The 19,128-nt window shown below is 37.8% G+C and overlaps 1 long non-coding RNA gene across 1 annotated transcript in view; it reads right to left on the bottom strand.

The window, feature by feature from the left end:
* LOC118529785 (uncharacterized) overlaps nucleotides 1-19,128 on the bottom strand; it is a 98,513-nt gene that overhangs the window by 20,059 nt on the left and 59,326 nt on the right. The window contains exon 3 of the long non-coding RNA XR_013448510.1: nucleotides 17,361-17,637. This is a non-coding gene — a long non-coding RNA (uncharacterized LOC118529785). The remainder of the gene's footprint in view (nucleotides 1-17,360; nucleotides 17,638-19,128) is intronic.

Genomic DNA, 19,128 nt, shown 5'->3' on the forward strand with positions numbered 1-19,128 from the left:
CATTATTGTCTCAATATTATAAGCAAGAACACTAAGTTTCAGAAAAATTAAGTAGTTCTTCTAGATCACTGGAACAGTAAGTGGTGGAGTCCGAATTTAATTCAGATCTGCCTCATTTTAGGATTCTTGTCATGACCTAACTCCACAGTATGTTTCTAAACAAAAGAATAGCTGGACTGGACCACAGAGTCTGGTTCTAAATTAACAGTGGGAAAGAATTACGATTTTTCCTAGCTCAAAGCAGCTTTTATTTAGGTTTGGCCTAAAAACAAACGAAGTATAGAAGATATTCTTGAGATAAGCATTCCAATGGGTGGAATCAAGCTAATAGGCATATCCAACATCTCCCAAATTTCCTTGTGTCCCTTTGTTTTGGTTTTGTCTGGGAGTTGTTGTTTAATGGGTACAAAGTTTCAGTTATTCTAGATTAATAAGTCCTAAAGATCCACTTTACAGTATAGTGCCTATAATTAACAATATATGCCTTTCTTAATTCACTTTGTCAAGAAGGATAGAAGAATATATATATCTTCAAAGACTATCTTTTTTATTTTTATTCCTCAAAAGGAATTAAGAGGGGCTTGTGGTAAATAAAAGAACAAAAATGATTATTTGTATCTAAACACTTTTTTCCTAGTTATAAAGGTAACATATGTTATATAGAAAGTTAGGAAAATACTGAGGAACATAAAAAGGCAATAAAGATTGCTCAGATTCTAATCACCAAAAGACAATTCTTTTAATGATTTAGTGAATTTCTTTCTTCCTACTTTCCAGTTAGAGTAGGTAATACAGTCATATAATTCAAAAGTCAAAAGAAAGAAGAGTATTCCCCAGTCACCTAGACATGGAGTTCTCCCACCTAGCAGCAACCAATATACATTTCTTATGTATCTTTCCAAATCTTCACAACTAATTTGAGCACATAAAAAACAAATACATGTACTTCCCCTCCCTTTTTTTTTTCAGAAACAATAGCATACTATTTGTACTATTATGCAACTTGGCTTTTTCACTTGACAATAGCTCTTGGAGATCTTTCATATCACTTCACAAAATTTTCTCATTTTCTTTTTTACTGCTGCTTCTCCAATTGTATGGACAGACCATAATTTATCTGAGACATTTCCTTGTCATGAATATTTATATTTTTTCAAGTCTTTTGCAATTACAGAAGCAAAATATCCTATTTCTATGCCATTTTATACCTGTGTGAGCATATATTTTGGATAATTCCTATTGTAAAATTATTAGGTAAAAAAATTTTTTTGATATTGACAAAATGACCTCCAGAAAAGGTTCTAAAACTCTTTTTTTTTTGACCCATATTTTCTTTAAAGTGCATAATAGTAAATTTTCTGTGTCAACTTGATAGGATCAGGGGTGTCCAGATACCTGATTATTATTTCTGAGTGTGTCTGTGAAGGTGTCTGCGGATGTGTGTATGAAGAGCATTTGAATTGCACTGAATAGCATATGAATTGGTGGACTCAGGAAAGAATATTGCCCCCCCTCACCCCCAATGTGTGTATCAACTACTCCACTAAGGGCCTGGACAGAACAAAAATGTGGAGGAAGGAAGAAATTGCCTCTTTTTTCCCTGCCTCATTGCTTCATTTGGGACATCTCTTTTCATCTTTTTTTGCTCTCCCACTGGGATTTGTATCACTGGCTCTCCTAGTTCTCAGGCTGTCAGACCTGGATTGAATTAAACTACTAGCTTTCCTGGGTCTCCAGTTTACAGATGGCATATCTTGGGACTTCACAACCTCCAGAATTGTGTAAGCCAATTCATCATAGTAAGTTTCCTTTTATATCCTATTGGTTCTGTTTCTCTGGAGAACCTTGACTTATAAAGAATTTATTAAAATAAATATACTATATATATTGTGCATACACACACACACACACACAACTTTACTTCCAGAGAAAAATGGCAGGATCACAGAATTTCTCTCCCATTAAAATCTTAATAAATCAATAAGACACAGAAACAGCACACTCACACACAGTCATCAAACTAGAGAGGAGCAACATTTTTCTTTATGTTCTTTGGAAAGCATTATTCAGAGACAGAAGTTTGCAGAAATCCTTAAGAGATCTTCATCTGCTTTCTCAGAAGTAGTGTTTGTCATTTCTCCATTCACCCACTCAACAAAGACATATTGAGTGCCTGCTATGTGCTAGAATACCAGACTTGTGATAGATTTTGCAGATGCGAGAGTGAGAGACAAGAAAAAAAGCAAGGGGAAGATGTTGAGACAAAATTCTAATCTGTGACTAACACATCTACTTTGGAACCGAGTAGAACTGATGGTGATGGGGAGTGTGAGGAGGCAGCCCAAAGAGAAAGACATAGAAAGCTGCTCTAGAGTGGAAGTCCTGCTCCTCACAACAGGTAAGCCGTGACTCAGTGAAAGCCAGACACAGTGCCAAACACGTTGGCTTATTTTTCTCTTGTTGGGAAGAAGGTAGAAGAGAAATTCGGGTCTAGTAAGGGAAAACTATCTCTAAATAAAAGAAGTCTTGACAAATGGAATAAAAAAAAGAAAATAAATTTAAAACTTCTGGAGACAGGGGCGCCTGGGTGGCTCAGTCGATTAAGTGTCTGCATATGCTCAGGTCATGATCCCGGTGTCCTGGGAGTGAGCCCAGCATCAGAGTCCCTGCTCAGCTGGGAGCCTGCTCCTTCTCCCTCTGCCTCTCACCCCGCTCGTGCTCTCTCTCTATCTCTCTGTCTCTCTCAAATAAATAAATAAAATCTTAAAAAAAAACAACAACAAACCTCTAGAGACATAGATGGTACATGGAAAGTCCCATGTGAAACCATTCTCTGCTCTACAGTGTCTTAGCCTGAAGAAATCTTACATTTTGCACTTTACCTTTTGGTTAAGAGAAAAGCTTGGGATGTGGCTGGTGGATAAAGAGTGGACAGCACAATACTCCTTCAGGGCTAATAGTTTCTGACAGTATCAAAAGCATCAAAAAACCTGAATTAGAGGTATAATCAGGAAATAGAGGCTTGCCCCTCCCCCCAGAGCCCCTGCTCTAAATACGAGAACAGAGAGAAGTACACATGATCAGGAAGAATGAACTCTGGTGCAGTTCTTTAAACACAACCATAGATGTGAATGCAAAGACAAAAGTCTACCAAATTTACCAATTGTTACTGTGCCCAGATCTGGGAACTTCCAGTTGAGGCAACAGAAAGGCAGAATACAGAATACAAAAATGTTGAAGCCAAGGCATTAGGCTGGTTAATATATATAAGACAAGATGATCGATTTCTTTGTTAAACAAGAAATCTAGTAGAGTCATGGGTATTTATTCATTTTATTCTATAGACAAGAGAAGGGAAAAAATGCCAGTAATCTACTGACTTGCTAGAACAATCTCACAAGTATTCATACTGTATAGGAAAATAGAAACGTCAAACATGACATTAAGAGAACATCAGATTATTATTGAGAAGATAACTCATGAGAATTACAGGGTACTGTGGAGATTAAGAATACAGCAATGACTTCCGGAATCTTTATTCGCATTATTCTTCCAAGGATAAATTTATAATAATAAAGAACAGAACAAGTTAGTATAGTTATAAATATTCACACAAGTCTCAATACCACATGAGATCACATTCTTTGAACATGTTTTATGACACAAGGATGGTCATTCTTCTGTAGCTGCAGGGGAGAGATCACCTCTCCTTCAACTGTCCCTTGGGCTCCTTTTGCTAATTATGAAGACGACATTTTTTAAGAGCCAGCTCTGGAATTTTATTTGTTACTTAAAGCAAAACCAGGCCTGTGGAGCTCAATTTTACTTGAGGAAACAGAGAAAAAGATGAACATGATATCATTAAATAACAGTGGAATAAGCTGAAGCTTATTATAATGAGAAGATGCAACTGGGCCTTGATAATGAGAAAGAATTAAGGAGAATCACCTCACTGTAAGTGGAAAACTAGAAGGCCCAAATAAATAGCCAAATTATTTCTAGACTAAGTAGCCTTTAAGACAAATTGTGTGATTCAACCTCAACTCTATGGTCAACTAATCTTCGACAAAGCTGGAAAGACTATCCAATGGAAAAAAGACAGTCTCTTCAACAAATGGTGTTGGGAAAATTGGACAGCCACATGCAGAAGAATGAAACTGGACCATTTCCTTACACCACACACAAAAATAGACTCAAAATGGTTGAAAGACCTAAATGTGAGACAGGAGTCCATCAACATCCTAAAGGAGAACACAGGCAGCAACCTCTTCGACCTCAGCTGCAGCAACTTCTTCCTAGAAACATCGCCAAAGGCAAGGGAAGCAAGGGCAAAAATGAATTATTGGGACCTTATCAATATAAAAAGCTTTTGCACAGCAAAAGAAACAGTCAACAAAACCAAAAGACAACCGACAGAATGGGAGAAGATATTTGCAAATGACATATCAGATAAAGGGCTGGTATCCAAAATCTATAAAGAACTTCTTAAACTCAACACCCAAAGAACAAATGATCTAATCAAGAAATGGGCAGAAGACATGAACAGACATTTTTCCAAAGAAGACATCCAAATGGCCAACAGACACATGAAAAAGTGCTCAACATTGGTCAGCATCAGGGAAATCCAAAACAAAACCTCAATGAGATATCACCTCACACCAGTCAGAATGGCTAAAATTAACAAGTCAGGAAACAACAGATGTTGGTGGGGATGCAGAGAAAGGGGAACCCTCATATGCTGTTGGTGGGAATGCAAGCTGGTGTAGCCACTCTGGAAAACAGTATGGAGGTTCTTCAAAAAGTTGAAAATAGAGCTACCATACGATCCAGCAATTGCACTACTGGGTATTTACCCCAAAGATACAAATGTAGTGATCCGAAGGGATACGTGCACCCCGATGTTTATAGCAGCAATGTCCACAATAGCCAAACTGTGGAAAGAGCCAAGATGTCCATTGACAGATGAATGGATAAAGGAGAGGTGGTATATATATACAATGGAATATTATGCAGTCATCAAAAGGAATGAAATCTTGCCATTTGCAATGATGTGGATAGAACTGGAGAGTGTTATGCTGAGTGAAATAAGTCACTCAGAGAAAGACATGTATCATATGACCTCACTGATATGAGGAATTCTTAATCTCAGGAAACAAACTGAGGGTTGGTGGAGTGGTGGGGAGTGGGAGAGATGGGGTGGCTGGGTAATAGACATTGGGGAGGGTATGTGCTATGGTGAGTACTGTGAATTGTGCAAGACTGTTGAATCACAGATCTGTACCTCTGAAACAAATAATACATTATATGTTAAAAAAAAAAAAAGAAGATAGCAGGAGGGGAAGAATGAAGGGGGGAAATCGGAGGGGGAGATGAACCATGAGAGACGATGGACTCTGAAAAACAAACTGAGGGTTCTAGAGGGGAAGGGGGTGAGGGGATGGGTTAGCCTAGTGATGGGTATTAAGGAGGGCACATTCTGCATGGAGCACTGGGTGTTATACGCAAACAATGAATCATGGAACACTACATCAAAAACTAATGATGTAATGTATGGTGATTAACATAACATAATAAAAAAAAAGACAAATTGTGTGATTCAGGATAAACAGGATAATTTATTATTATGAAAGGTTCATTTTGACTTAAAAATTTCAACTTACAATGAGGAATTCTTAATCTCAGGAAACAAACTTAGAGTTGCTGGAGTGGTGGGGGGTGGGAGGGATGGGGCGGCTGGGTGATAGATATTGGGAAGGGTATGTGCTATGGTGAGCACTGTGAATTGTGCAAGACTGTTGAATCACAGATCTGTACCTCTGAAACAAATAATACATTATATGTTAAAAAAAAAAAAGAAGAAGAAGAAGATAGTAGGAGGGGAAGAATGAAGGGGGGGAAATCGGAGGGGGAGATGAACCATGAGAGACGATGGACTCTGAAAAACAAACTGAGGGTTCTAGAGGGGAGGAGGGTGGGAGGATGGGTTAGCCTGGTGATGGGTATTAAAGAGGGCACGTTCTGCATGGAGCACTGGGTGTTATATGCAAATAATGAATCATGGAACACTACATCAAAAACTAATGATGTAATGTATGGTGATTAACATAACATAATAAAAAAAAAGCAATGGAAAAAAAATTTCAACTTATAAACTGATAGAACTATTAAGAGAAACAGACAAATCCACACTTTACTGTGGTATTTTAATATAACCACTCAGTAATTGATAGAGAAAAACAATTCTTAAAAATATACATGATTTAAACATCATGATTAATGTTTTTGACCTAATAAACCCATATTGAGTACTGTATATAATAAGCACATTCAAAACATTTATAAGAATTGACTAAATAATTTTAAAGCAATCCTAAACAAATGTCATAAGATTGAAATAATAAGTATATTTTTCCTAACATAATATAATGAGTTAGAAACAAACCACAATTCAAGAAAATCTTCATATGCTTGGAAATTAAATAGATATCCAAGTAACTCATGGATCAAAGAAGATATAGTTGAATTAAAAAAATAGTTCATGGGTGCTTGGGTGGCTCAGTCGGTTAGGCATCCAACTCTTGATTTTGGCTCAGGTCATGATCTCAGGGTCATGTGATTGAGCCCATATCAGGCTCTATGCTCAGCGTGGAGTCTGCTTGAGATTATTTCTCTTCTTCTGCCTCTGCTCCTCCCTCTGCTCACACAAACACTCTCTTTCTCTCTCAAAATAAATAAAAATAAAAAATCTGTAAAAAAATAGTTTGAACTGAGCAATAATTAAAATAGTACATATAAAAACTTACAAGATTCAGCAGAGGAATACTTAAAGGAAAATTATGGTGTAAGATATTCATATTAGAAAAAGTCTAAAAATTAATAAACTAAGATATAATTTAAGAAATTAAAAAAAGAACAAAATAAACCCAAAGAAAGTAGAAGAAAGGAAATGTTAAAAATAAGAAGAGGTCAATTAAATAGAAAACCAACAGAATCAATAAAACCAAAGACTGATTTTTCAAAAAACCTAATAAATTAACATCTGATGAGATCAATACAAAAAGGAGAGTGACAGCACAAATAACCAATATCAGAAAAAAAGGCCATTAACATAAAAGCTAGAAATACTAAATACAGAATAAAAAGTCATTATGAACAATTTTATGCCATTGAATTTGAAAATGTAGATTAAAGGAACAAATTTTATCAAAGTGCAATTTACACAAACTGTCTCAAGAAGAAATAGAAAAACTGAATTGTGCTAAAACCTAAATGATCTTTCAGTGAAGTTGAAGAAATTGAATCAAGGAAAATTTGGGGCCCTAGATGGCTTCACATTAAATTGCCACGGTGAAGGAATAAATAATTCTGAACTATTCTGATATTATAGACAAACTCTTTCAGAGAACAGAAAAAGAGAGAACACTACTTATCTCACTTCATGAGGCTGGCATAAACTTGACAACAAGAAAGAAAAATTATAGTCCAATTTCACTTGCGAACATAGAACAAAAATTGTAGCAAAAGTATTGGCAAATTAATCCAGCAACCTCCAAGATGGTCCCCAATGATCCCCACCTCTGGGTAGTTCACTCCCAACATTGGATTAAGGTTGGTGTATGTGACCAATAGAATACAGCAGACATGATCACTTCTGAGATGTGGTTATCAAAGATGCAGAGTCTCTGCCATAAAGAACAGTACAACAAACAGCTATACTAAGATACAGCATAGAAACAAAAGTTTGAAAAACATCTGGAGTATACAGGAAGGAGATCTCTTTACTAATCTCAGAGCATGTGCTGGAGGGGCAGGATCTTTGGGACACTTCTCAAAGAACAAAAGAGCTGGTGGGTGCCATTTCCCTCCCCCTACCCCCAGCCTAGATACATGGACACCTGTGGGAACCATACTGTGCACACTCCACCTAGCTTGCTAACCGCATGCCCTGCCCCTGCATGCTTCTGCTGATTTGCCTCCTCCAATCTACTTGGCCTTGGCAGTAGTTCCCCCCCTTACCCCCTGGAAGCTGTGACTGCACCTCCCCACCTCCAGTGGCCTGTGTGGTCCTTCCTGGCACAGCATGCCATACCCCCAAATTCTCCTGTGGACCTGCCCCCTCAATTATGCCCTTGGCCAGAGCCCATCCAAAGTGGTCCCATAAGCCTGGCAGTATGCAAGCAAACTCCTGCCTGGGAACAAAAGGAAGATAACCACACACACCAGTCTGACTGTGGCCCCCACAGCGGGATGGAAACAGACATCATTTCTGACTGCAGGGCCCACCCACCAATAAAATCTTCTCAGGGATAACAAAGGGAAAGCACCCTGCAGTTTGAAGCTACTGCATCTCTGGCAAATGCCTTGTCTGACTCAACTTAAGTCCAAGTCAGCCCCCCAGACTGGCCCACTAACAACATAGGGACCCAATCTTGCTCACAACAAGCAAAGAGAACCATTGCAGACAACTGGACTGAAGGCAAATGCAGCTCAGCCACAACAGTAGGGCATATGCGACACACATAGGAGATACCCCTGAAGTGCCATGTTCTGGTGAACAGGGGACATTGCACTGCAGGGCACTACAGGACCTTTTCTTCATAAGGCCACTACTTTCAAGAGCAGGAGATTGGCTGACTTTCCTAACACCTAAAAACAGACACACAGAGTTAGACAAAATGAGGAGACAGCGGAATATGTCCCAAATGAAAGAAGAGGACAAAGTCACAGCAAGAGAGGTAAACAAAACAGAGATAAGTAATATACCTGATAGAGAATTTAAAGTAATGGTCATAAAGATATTCACTGGATTTGAGAAAAGTGTGGAGGACTTCAGTGAGACCCTCAACAAAGAGATAGAAAATATAAAAAAAAGAACCAATCAGAGATGAAGAACTCAACTGAAATTAAAAATACACTAGATGAAGGGGTGCCTGGGTGGCTCAGTTGGTTGGGGGTCTAACTCCTGATTTCAGCTCAGGTCATGCATGATCTCATGGTCATGGGATTGAGCCCTGTGTCATCGGGCTTCCCACTCAGTGGGAGTTTGCTTGAGATTCTCTCTCTCTTCTGCCTCTACCCATCCCCCCACTCATGCTCACACACACTCTCTCTCTTTCTAAAATAAATTAATAAATCTTAAAAAAAATACACTAGATAGAATAAATAGTAGACTAGAGGAAACAGAAGAACAGATCAGTGACCCCGAGGACAGAGGAGTGGAAAATAATCAAGGTGAATAGGAGAGAGAAAAAAAGATAATAATAAATGAAAACAGCCTAAGGGAACTTAGTGACACCATCAAGTAAAATAACATTCACATTACAGGGATTTGAAGAGAAGAGAGAGAAAAGGGGGCAGAAATTTATTTGAAGAAATAATAGCTGAAAACTTCCCAAATCTGGAGAAGGAAACAGAAATCCAGATGAAGGGGGCACAGAGAGCCCTCCAACAAAATTAACCCAAGGAGGTCCACACCAGGACACATAGTGACTAAAGTGGCAAAAAGTAGTGCTAAAAAGAAAAAATTTAAAAGCAGCAAGAGAAAAGAAAACAGCTACATACAAGGAAAACCCTATAAGGCTATAAGCTGAGTTTTCAGCAGAAACTTTAGAGGCCAAGGGCACCTGGGTGGCTCAGTCAGTTAAACATCTGCCTTTGGCCCAGGTCATGATCTCAGGGTCCTGGGATCAAGCCCTGAGTCAGGATCCCTGCTCAGCAGGGAGTCTGCTTCTCCCTCTGCCCCACCCCCTGCTCGTGCAAATTCTCTCTCTCCCTCAAATAAATAAAATCTTGGAAAAAAAAGAAACTTCAGAGGCCAGAAGGGAGTGGCATGATATATTCAAAGTGCTGAAAGAAAACAACTTGCAGCCAAGAATACTCTATTCAGCAAGGCTATCATTCAGAATACAAGGAGAGATAAAGAGTTTCCCAGACAAACAAAAATTAAAGGAGTTCATCACCACTAAACCAGTCTTTTTTTTTTTTTTTTTTAAGATTTTATTTATTTGACAGAGAGACACAGCAAGAGAGGGAACACAAGCAGGGGGAGTGGGAGAGGGAGAAGCAGGCCTCCCGCTGAGCAGGGAGCCCGATGCGGGGCTCGATCCCAGGACTCTGGGATCATGACCTGAGCCGAAGGCAGACGCTTAACAACTGAGCCACCCAGGCGCCCCACCACTAAACCAGTCTTACAAGAAATGTTAAAGGGGAGTCTTTGAGTGGAAAGACCATAAGTAAGAGTAAGAGAAGTAGGAAACACAAAAGCAGTAAAATTAAGTATATGTATAGAAATCAGTCAAGGAATTCACAGAATAAAAGGATGTAAAGTATCACACCATATACCTAAAACATAGTGGCGGGGGGGAGGAGTAAAGAATGGGTTCAAACTTAAGTGACCATGAACTTAATATAGACTGCTATATGCATAAGATGTTATATATAAACCTAATAGTAACCACAAATCAAAAATTGGTTAAGAGATATGCAAAAATTAAAGAGAAAAGAATCCAAGTATATCACTAAAGAAAGTTAGCAAGCTATGAGAGAAGAGAACAAGGGAATAAAGAGACAGAAGAATTACAAAACCCCCCATAAAACAATTAACAAAATGGCAATAAATATATACCTATCAATAATTACTCTGAATGTAAATGGACTAAATGCTCCAAACAAAAGACATAGGGTGATGGGATGGATGAAAAAGCAAGACCCATCTACATGCTGCCCATAAGACACTCATTTCTGACCTAAAAACACATGTAGATTGAAAGTAGGGGATAGAAAAGCATTTGTCAAGCAAATGGAAGTGAAAAGAAAGCCAGGGTAGCAATGCATATATTGGACAAAATGGACTTTAAAAACAAAGACAATAAAAAGGGACAAAGGAGGACACTATATAATCATAAAGGGAACAATCCAACAAGAAGATAGGACAATTGTAAATATTTGTTCACCCAACATGGGAACACCCAAATACATAAAGCAGCTAGTAAAAAATGTAAAGGGAGCAATCGGTAGTAATACAATAATAGTAGGGGATTTTAACAGCCCACTTAACATCAATGGATAGATCATCCAAACAGAAAATAAAAAAGAAGACAGTAGTTTGGAATAACACACTGGGCCAGATGGACTTAATAGATATATTCAGAACATTCCATCCTAAAACAGCAGAAGACACATTCTTTTCAAGTGCACAAGGAACATTCCCCAGAATATATCACATATTAGGCCACAAAATAAGTCCCAACAAGTAAAAAAGATTGAAGTCATATCATACATCTTTTTTGACCATAATACTATGAAACTAGAAATTGACCACAAGAAAAAGTCTGGAAAGAACACAATACATGGAGGTTAAATAACATGCTACTAAACAATGAAAAGTCAACCAAGAAATCAAAGAGGAAATCAGAAAAATACATGGAGACAAATGAAAGTGAAAACACAATGGCCCCAAATCTTTGGGATGCAGCAAAAGCTGTTCTAAGGGGAAAGTTTATAGCAATATAAACCTACCTCAAGAAGCAAGAAAAATCTCAAATAAACCACCTAAACTTACATCTAAAAGAATTAGAAAAAGAAGAACAAAGTCCCAAACTAGTAGAAAGAAGGAAACAATAAAGATTAGAGCAGAAATAAATGATATAGAAACTTAAAAAAAAAAATCAATGAAAGATCAAAAAAAGATCAATGAAACCAGGAGCTGGTTCTTTGAAAAGATCAACCAAATTGTTAAAACTTTAGCCAGACTCATAAAAAGAGAGTGAGAGAGAGGACTCAAATGAACAAAATCAGTAATGAAAGATGAGAAATAACCAACACCAGAGAAATACAATGGATTGTAAGAGAATATAATGAAAAATTATATGCCAACAACAATGCGGGGCTTGATCCCAGGACCCTGGGATCATGACCTGGGCTGAAGGCAGATGCTTAACTGACTGAGCCACCCAGGCACTCCTAGATCAAATAATCTTAAAATTATATGGAAACACAAAAGATCCTGAATAGCCAAAGCAATCTTGAAAAAAGAAGAATAAAACTGGAGATATTATAATCCCAGATATCAAAATATACTACAAAATATACTATAGTAATCAAAACACTATGATAGTGGCACAAAAATAGACACATAGATCAATGGAACAGAATAGAGTCCAGAAATAAACCCACAATTATATGGTCAATTAATCTTCAACAAGGGAGGCAAGAATGTCAGTCTTGCCTGGGAAAAAGATAGTCTCTTCCACAAATGGTGCTGGAAAAACTGGACAGTTACATGTAAAAGAATGGACTACTTTCTTACACCATACACAAAAATAAACTCAAATGGATTAAAGACCTAAATGTGAAACCTGAAACCATTAAAATCCTGGAAGAGAGCATAGGCAGTAATTTCTCTGACATGAGCTGTAGCAACATTTTTCTAGATATGTCTCCTGAGGCAAGGGAAATAAAAGGAAAAATAAACTATTGGGATTATATCAAAATAAAAAGCTTCTGCACAGGAAGGAAGCAATTGACAAAACTAAAAGACAACCTACTGAATGGGAGAAGATACCTGCAAATGACATATCCAATAAAGGGTTAATATCCAAAATCTATAAAGAACTGATATAACTCAACACCAAAAAAACCCCCCAAATAATTCAATTAAAAAGTGGGCAGAAGACATGAACAGACATTTTTTCCAAAGAAGACATACAGATGGCCAACAGACACATGAAAAGATGCTTACCATCACTCATCATTAGGAAAATTCAAATCAAAACCACAATGAGATATTACCTCATACCTGTCAGAATGGCTAAAATAAAAAAAAACACAAGAAACAATAAGTGTTAGCAAGGATGTGGAGAAAAAGGCACCTTTGTACACTGTTGGTGGGAATGCAAACTGGTGCAGCTGCTGTGGAAAACAGTATAAAGATTCCTCAAAAAGTTAAAAATAGAATTATCATATGATCCAGTAATCCTACTACTGGGTATTTACCCAAAGAATACAAAAACACTAATTCAAAAAGATATATGCACCCCTACGTTTATTGTGGCATTATTTACAACAGCCAAATTACGGAAGCAGCCCAAGCCTCCTTCGATAGGTGGATGGATAAAGAAGATGGGTGTAGATATATACAATGGGATTATTACTAAGTCACAAACAAGAATGAAATCTTGCCATTTGCAACAACATGGATGGATCTAGAGGGTTTAATAGTAAGTGAAATAACTCAGTGAGAGAAAGACAAATACCACATGATTTCACTCATATGTGGAATTTAAGAACAAAACAAACAAATAAAAAAAGAGGCAAACCAAAAAAACAGACTCCTAACTATAAAGAACAATCAGATGGTCACCAGAGTGGAGATGGGTGGGGGAATGGGTGAAATAGGTGAAGCCGATTAAAGAGCACACTTATGATGAGCACTGAGTAATGTACAGAGTTGTTGAACCACTATATCGTGCACTTGAAATAAATATAACACTCTATGTTAACTACCCTGGATTTTTTTTTAAAAAGTGTAAAAAAATTAAAACTTCTATATAGCAAACAGTTCCATGTTTTAAAAAAGAGTGAAAAAACAAGCCACAGAAATATTCCAAACTCAATGTCAGCATCTGCTTCTTGAGAGCCCAACCTGTGACATACTACTTATTATATTTCAAAGTAAACAAAACAATATACGATATTATCTGTAGTAAATATTTATAGAATAAAATTCAGAATGGTAGTGGTGTGGGTGGTAGAAATAGACTTCAGAAGAAGTAGTCTTTGAACTTCAAAATTATCTGTAATACTTTATTTCTTAAGCCAGTGGTGGGTGGGCTTCAGTATATATATATTATATGGTGGTACTTACTATACTTACCATTTTTTGTACCCATGGTGTTTAAAAAATAAATAAAAGATTATGAAAAATTAAACTCTCAGATTTATGATCTCTTAGAAATCAAAGAAAAATGAAAGTCATCATTTTGTATTTTAACACACAAGTATTAGATTTATAAATAAAACATCAATATCTGTAAGTTGAATTTGCAGGCTTGAATAAACTGAATATGAATTAAATCACAGTAATTATGAATATGTCATTCTGGCCCGCAGCCTCTTTTACACATTAAAAACTCACTGAAAAGGATTTCTCCTATTTACAAATGAAATATACCTCTATTTTCTCTAAAGCATGAGACCCACCAGTCCACTTATTGCAAAGCCATTAAGATGAGCTGAGTTAATTAATTTCCCAAACTGAAAGATTCATATTTTATATATTAAGCAAGCTTTTAAAGTTAGACTTACATATACACTTTATCACTCCACAAATATTAAATGCATTTTTATGCCATGAACTATTTTCAGATGATATGGATAAGCCATGAACAAGAAACACAAAGTGCTCTTAAATCATTAGCATGATTTGTTTTTAAAGTATCTTCTTACATTACCAAAGTATCTAACTGCTAATGTCTGACTCAGGTAAAATATTTCTATTTAAGTAGTCAAGCTATTACAAATTAAATAGTACACTGGGGGTCGGCGGGGGAATTCCCTCAAAGACTGCACAGAAAATTAAGGAGTTAATTCTGTTTCTGTTCAATGTGGTAATGGAATTTTTTCTTCCAGACTATGTGCACATGTCTATTTCACATAAAGCACCAGATTATAAATTTGGAATCAAAGGTTTCTGACCATAAAAGTTAACTACCCAAATCTTTAAACACATTTAAACCTGCACGAGGTCCAGGCAAGGAAAAATTCACAAACAGCAATATTTATTGAAGTAGTAACATAAATTATGAGCAACCACCTAGACACCTTAAAATAGAGCACAGTACTCCTAGTTTTCTGAAATTGTTGCTGTTCTTCTTACTATACTTACCACCAGTAACACTTTCCATTTTAAGGTTTTTGTAGTATTTTCTTTATTTTTTTAAAAGATTTTATTTATTTATTTGACAGAGAGGGACACAGCGAGAGAGGGAACACAAGCAGGGGGAGTGGGAGAGGGAGAAGCAGGCTTCCCGCGGAGCAGGGAGCCCGATGCGGGGCTCGATCACAGGACGCTGGGACCATGGCCTGAGCCAAAGGCAGACACTTAACTGAGCCACCCAGCGCCCCTGTAGTATTTTCTTTATTTTTTATTTTTTATTTTTTTTAAAGATTTTATTTATTTGACAGAGAGAGAGACACAGCGAGAGAGGGAACACAAGCAGGGGGAGTGGGAGAGGGAGAAGCAGGCTTCCCGCTGAGCAGGGAGTCCGATGCGGGGCTTGATCCCAGGACCCTGGGATCATGACCTGAGCTGAAGGCAGACGCTTAACGGCTGAGCCACCCAGGCGCCCCAGTATTTTCTTTATTTTTAAAAAAGCTGGAGAACTCAGTCAAAGCCAAAATTGAAAATCACTTTAATTTTTCAAAAGCATGAGTGAATAAATTTTTTAACTTTGGAAGGTAGAAAGGATGTCATAGGAATTTGAGGTTGACATGCATATTTTGGTTACTTAATATTGATGAATGGCATGAAAAACTAAACATTTTAGTAAAACAACCCTTTGAGTAATTTAGTATCTCCTAATAAACAATAAAAACCTAAACTGAATTTTGTTATTTTTTCTTTTAATTGTTAAAATAGACTCATGGAATAATAATTTTGCATCTACACATTTCAATCCATATGCTAAATGTACTTATGTTTATTTTTTGGCTATTTTCATAGTTATTCATACAACGTACACTTATTGGGTGCCAATTATGTCCCGGGTACTTTTCTAGGCCCTGAAGTGAACAAATACAGACATGATTCCTGTCTTCATTTCACTTCTAGTCAAGTAGGGGAGAGAGACATTAATCAAATGATCACCAAGCCAATAAAGTAGTAGGACCATCACAAGAGCTAAGAAAGATAGTTACATAGTGCTAGTCATAGTCCGTAGACAGGTGTTTGAGCTGGTCAGGGAAGGATCAGGGCAGGCCTCTTAGAGGAAGTCGCCCTTGAGCTGAGACCTGAAAGGCACTTGGAGTTAATCAGGTAAAGAGGGGAGGGGAGAGGACAGAGGGTCCTAAATGCATGTGTAGAGTTCTACGGCTGGAGCTCCGTATGAGGTTCCCAAAGACACAGGATCAGCAGTAGCCTGTGCCAGATGAGACCCAGGAGGTAGGTAAGGACCAGATCATACGGGCCTTGCCGGCCATATGAAGAGTTGGTCTTCCTCCTCACACGTGTGCATCTGCGAACACTCCTTCTGTCTGCAATGTGGAGAACAGATGAGAGATGGAGCAGAGTGAAGAGAGCAGGAGACCAATTAGGAGCTAATGCCGACAGTATGAGTGAGGGATGGCAATGGGGGTGGTGTTGGTGGTGGAAATAAATACTTCGGAGGTGGAGTTGGCAGGACTTTGTGATGATGAGAAAATGATAAGAAATCTGAAATGGATTTGTCGTCAGGAGTGCTAATAATGAAATATAATTAACTATACAATTAGAGCCAACAATGAAATCATATTAAGTCTAATTAGTACACATAAATCTTAGGGTTAAAAGGCTAAATACTATCCGAGATGGCATTATTTCTGTAAAAATGACTTTGGCCACATAGTATCATTTGAGTTGGAAAGCTTCTTTTATTAAAGAAAATTTATCTTTACCACATTGACAAGCTTGTGTCCCTCTTCTCTAAATTTTCCATGTAAAACTAAAATCAGGCATGCCTGGGTGGTTCAGTCGGCTAAGCATCTGACTCTTGGTTTTTGGCTCAGGGTGTGATCTCAGGGTTGTGGGATCGAGCCCTGCATTGGGCTGTGTGCTCAGCTCCGAGTCTGCTTAGGACTCTCTCTCCCTCTCCCTCCCACTCCTCCCCACCTCTCTCTCAAATAAATAAATAAATAAATAAATAAAATCTTTAAGGCTAAAATCTGTATCATTACATTTGTTTTTTTGTCAGTGATAGATTTTGAAAACATCAGGAACTTTGGGATTATATTTTTACTATTTGGGTTTGTGTGAAATTCCCCCATTTTAAACATAAACTCCTGATTTTATAAACTACTATAATTGAAATGTCACTAAATTAAACACAAATCCCATCAAACAAAGGCAAATGTATTCAATTGTCCTTATTCACCAATATACACAAAACTATAGAAACTTTACAACTGGACTTGTCTTTTAAACCCAGAAATTTTTCAATGCATTTGCAATAGCTCCTGTGTCATTCAGGACTATAAGCTTTAACATAATGTAATCTATTCTTCCTTTCCTGTTTGGGACTGAGTCAACTTGAATGCAAATGACTTGTATACTAGGGAGAGCAAGCAAATGTAATGTGAAAGCCAGCAACAGCAAGGCCAGGGCTTACCAGATTCCAGTCTCCATTAATTGTCATTAAGACCGTGTGCCAGGTAGGCTTTTCTTCTCCCATCAACCCCCTTTTTACTCCCCATCTTCCATCGTGGGAGGGGTCTTTAAAGTGGAGAAAAGAGGGGCGCCTGGGTGGCTCAGTCGTTAAGCATCTGCCTTCGGCTCAGGTCATGATCCCTGGGTCCTGGGACCAAGTCCCACATCGGGCTCCCTGCTCAGCAGGAATCTGCTTCTCCTTCTCCCTCTGCTGCTCCCCCTGCTCGTGCTCTCTCTCTCTGAAATAAAATAAATAAAATCTTTAAAAAAAAAAGCTTTTTTTTTTTTTTTTTTAAAAAAGAAGCAGAATGTAACAGCCCTCTGCATTGACATTATAAAGGTGATCAGTATCAACCAGGAAAGAGAAAAGAGTTGGTCTGGTGGATGTTTTCCCTTCTCGGAGGGGCCTACAATCCTCTTCCAAAGCACAGATGCTGCCCTGTCAGCCTTACTGAGGAGAACACCAAAGGGATCAATTGACTGGGATTGGGATAGGGTGAGAGCCTGGACAGAGAGAACAGACAGAAGGAACAGATTACCCAACGTTTCCCTGATGACCTTTCAGTGTGTGTGTTTATGTATTTGTATTGGATTACATAATAAGACTTTTTTCTTTCCCATAAGGTATAGTATCTTCATACCCTTCCAGATGTTATAGGCTTAAGCAATGGTTTACACCTACTATTAACGCTGTAAATTACCTTGACTTTTTCCAAAACCCTAGATTTAGAATCTGACACTCCATTTTATAGTACCTAGGCTGATCTTTCTATCTTGATATCTTGTTTTATAATGCCTTGTATTATTATTATCTTTACTTCCAGAGTCACCCTAAAGATTCAGTACCCTAGAAAAAGTACAACACATGGTTTATTCTTTAATCAAACATGATGTTTGTTCTGTTCTACACTTAGTAACTCAAAACTTAGCATCCTAGGTAGTTCCTGGTATAAAAATATGAAATAATACCAATCACTGGATGAAAGCAAGCTATAGAAGTGAACTAGACAGACCATGAAACTCTAGGGAACTGACACGTACAGACTCCTTGGGACAAAGCAACCCTAACTGCTGCTGATGCATAGGCTGTCAAGCTTCATGTCATTTGATCCTGTTGCCTCGGCCACAATTGATTAGACCCTGGAAATCCACATACACCAGCCAAGAAAGGCCTTTCATACTGGATTGAGACTAATCAGCTCAGCCAGTTTCTCTCTCACTGGGAACTTGTGCTCTAGATGCCCAGAGAGTTAAAGTAGATAGGAAACAGCAGAGAGAAGCTGTGTCATGAGTATGGTGGGGCCACCAAAGTAGGGGGCATTTGAAGCCCCCAGACTGGATCCCAGTCTTGAGAGCTATCAAACACCAGGAGTTATCCCTAGGATAGCAGGGTCCTTCATGTCTTCCCCCCAGCTTTATAGAGATAGAACACTGTGTAAGTTTAAGGTGTACAACATAATGATTTCATATGTATGTATATGGCAAAATGATTACCATAATCAGGTTAGTTAGCACATCCTTCACCTCTCATAATTACCATTTTTTATTGTTGTTGTTATGGTGAGAACATTTAAGATCCACTCTCTTAGCAACTTTGAAGTATACAATACAGTTTTGTTAACTACAGTCACCATGTTATATATTAGATCCACAGAACTGTTCCTCATCACTGGAAGTTTGTACTCTTGGACCAACATCTTCCCATTTATCCTAAACCCACAGCCCCTGGG

The sequence above is a fragment of the Halichoerus grypus genome, chromosome 6 (genome assembly GCF_964656455.1).
Source record: "Halichoerus grypus chromosome 6, mHalGry1.hap1.1, whole genome shotgun sequence".
NCBI lineage: Eukaryota > Metazoa > Chordata > Mammalia > Carnivora > Phocidae > Halichoerus > Halichoerus grypus.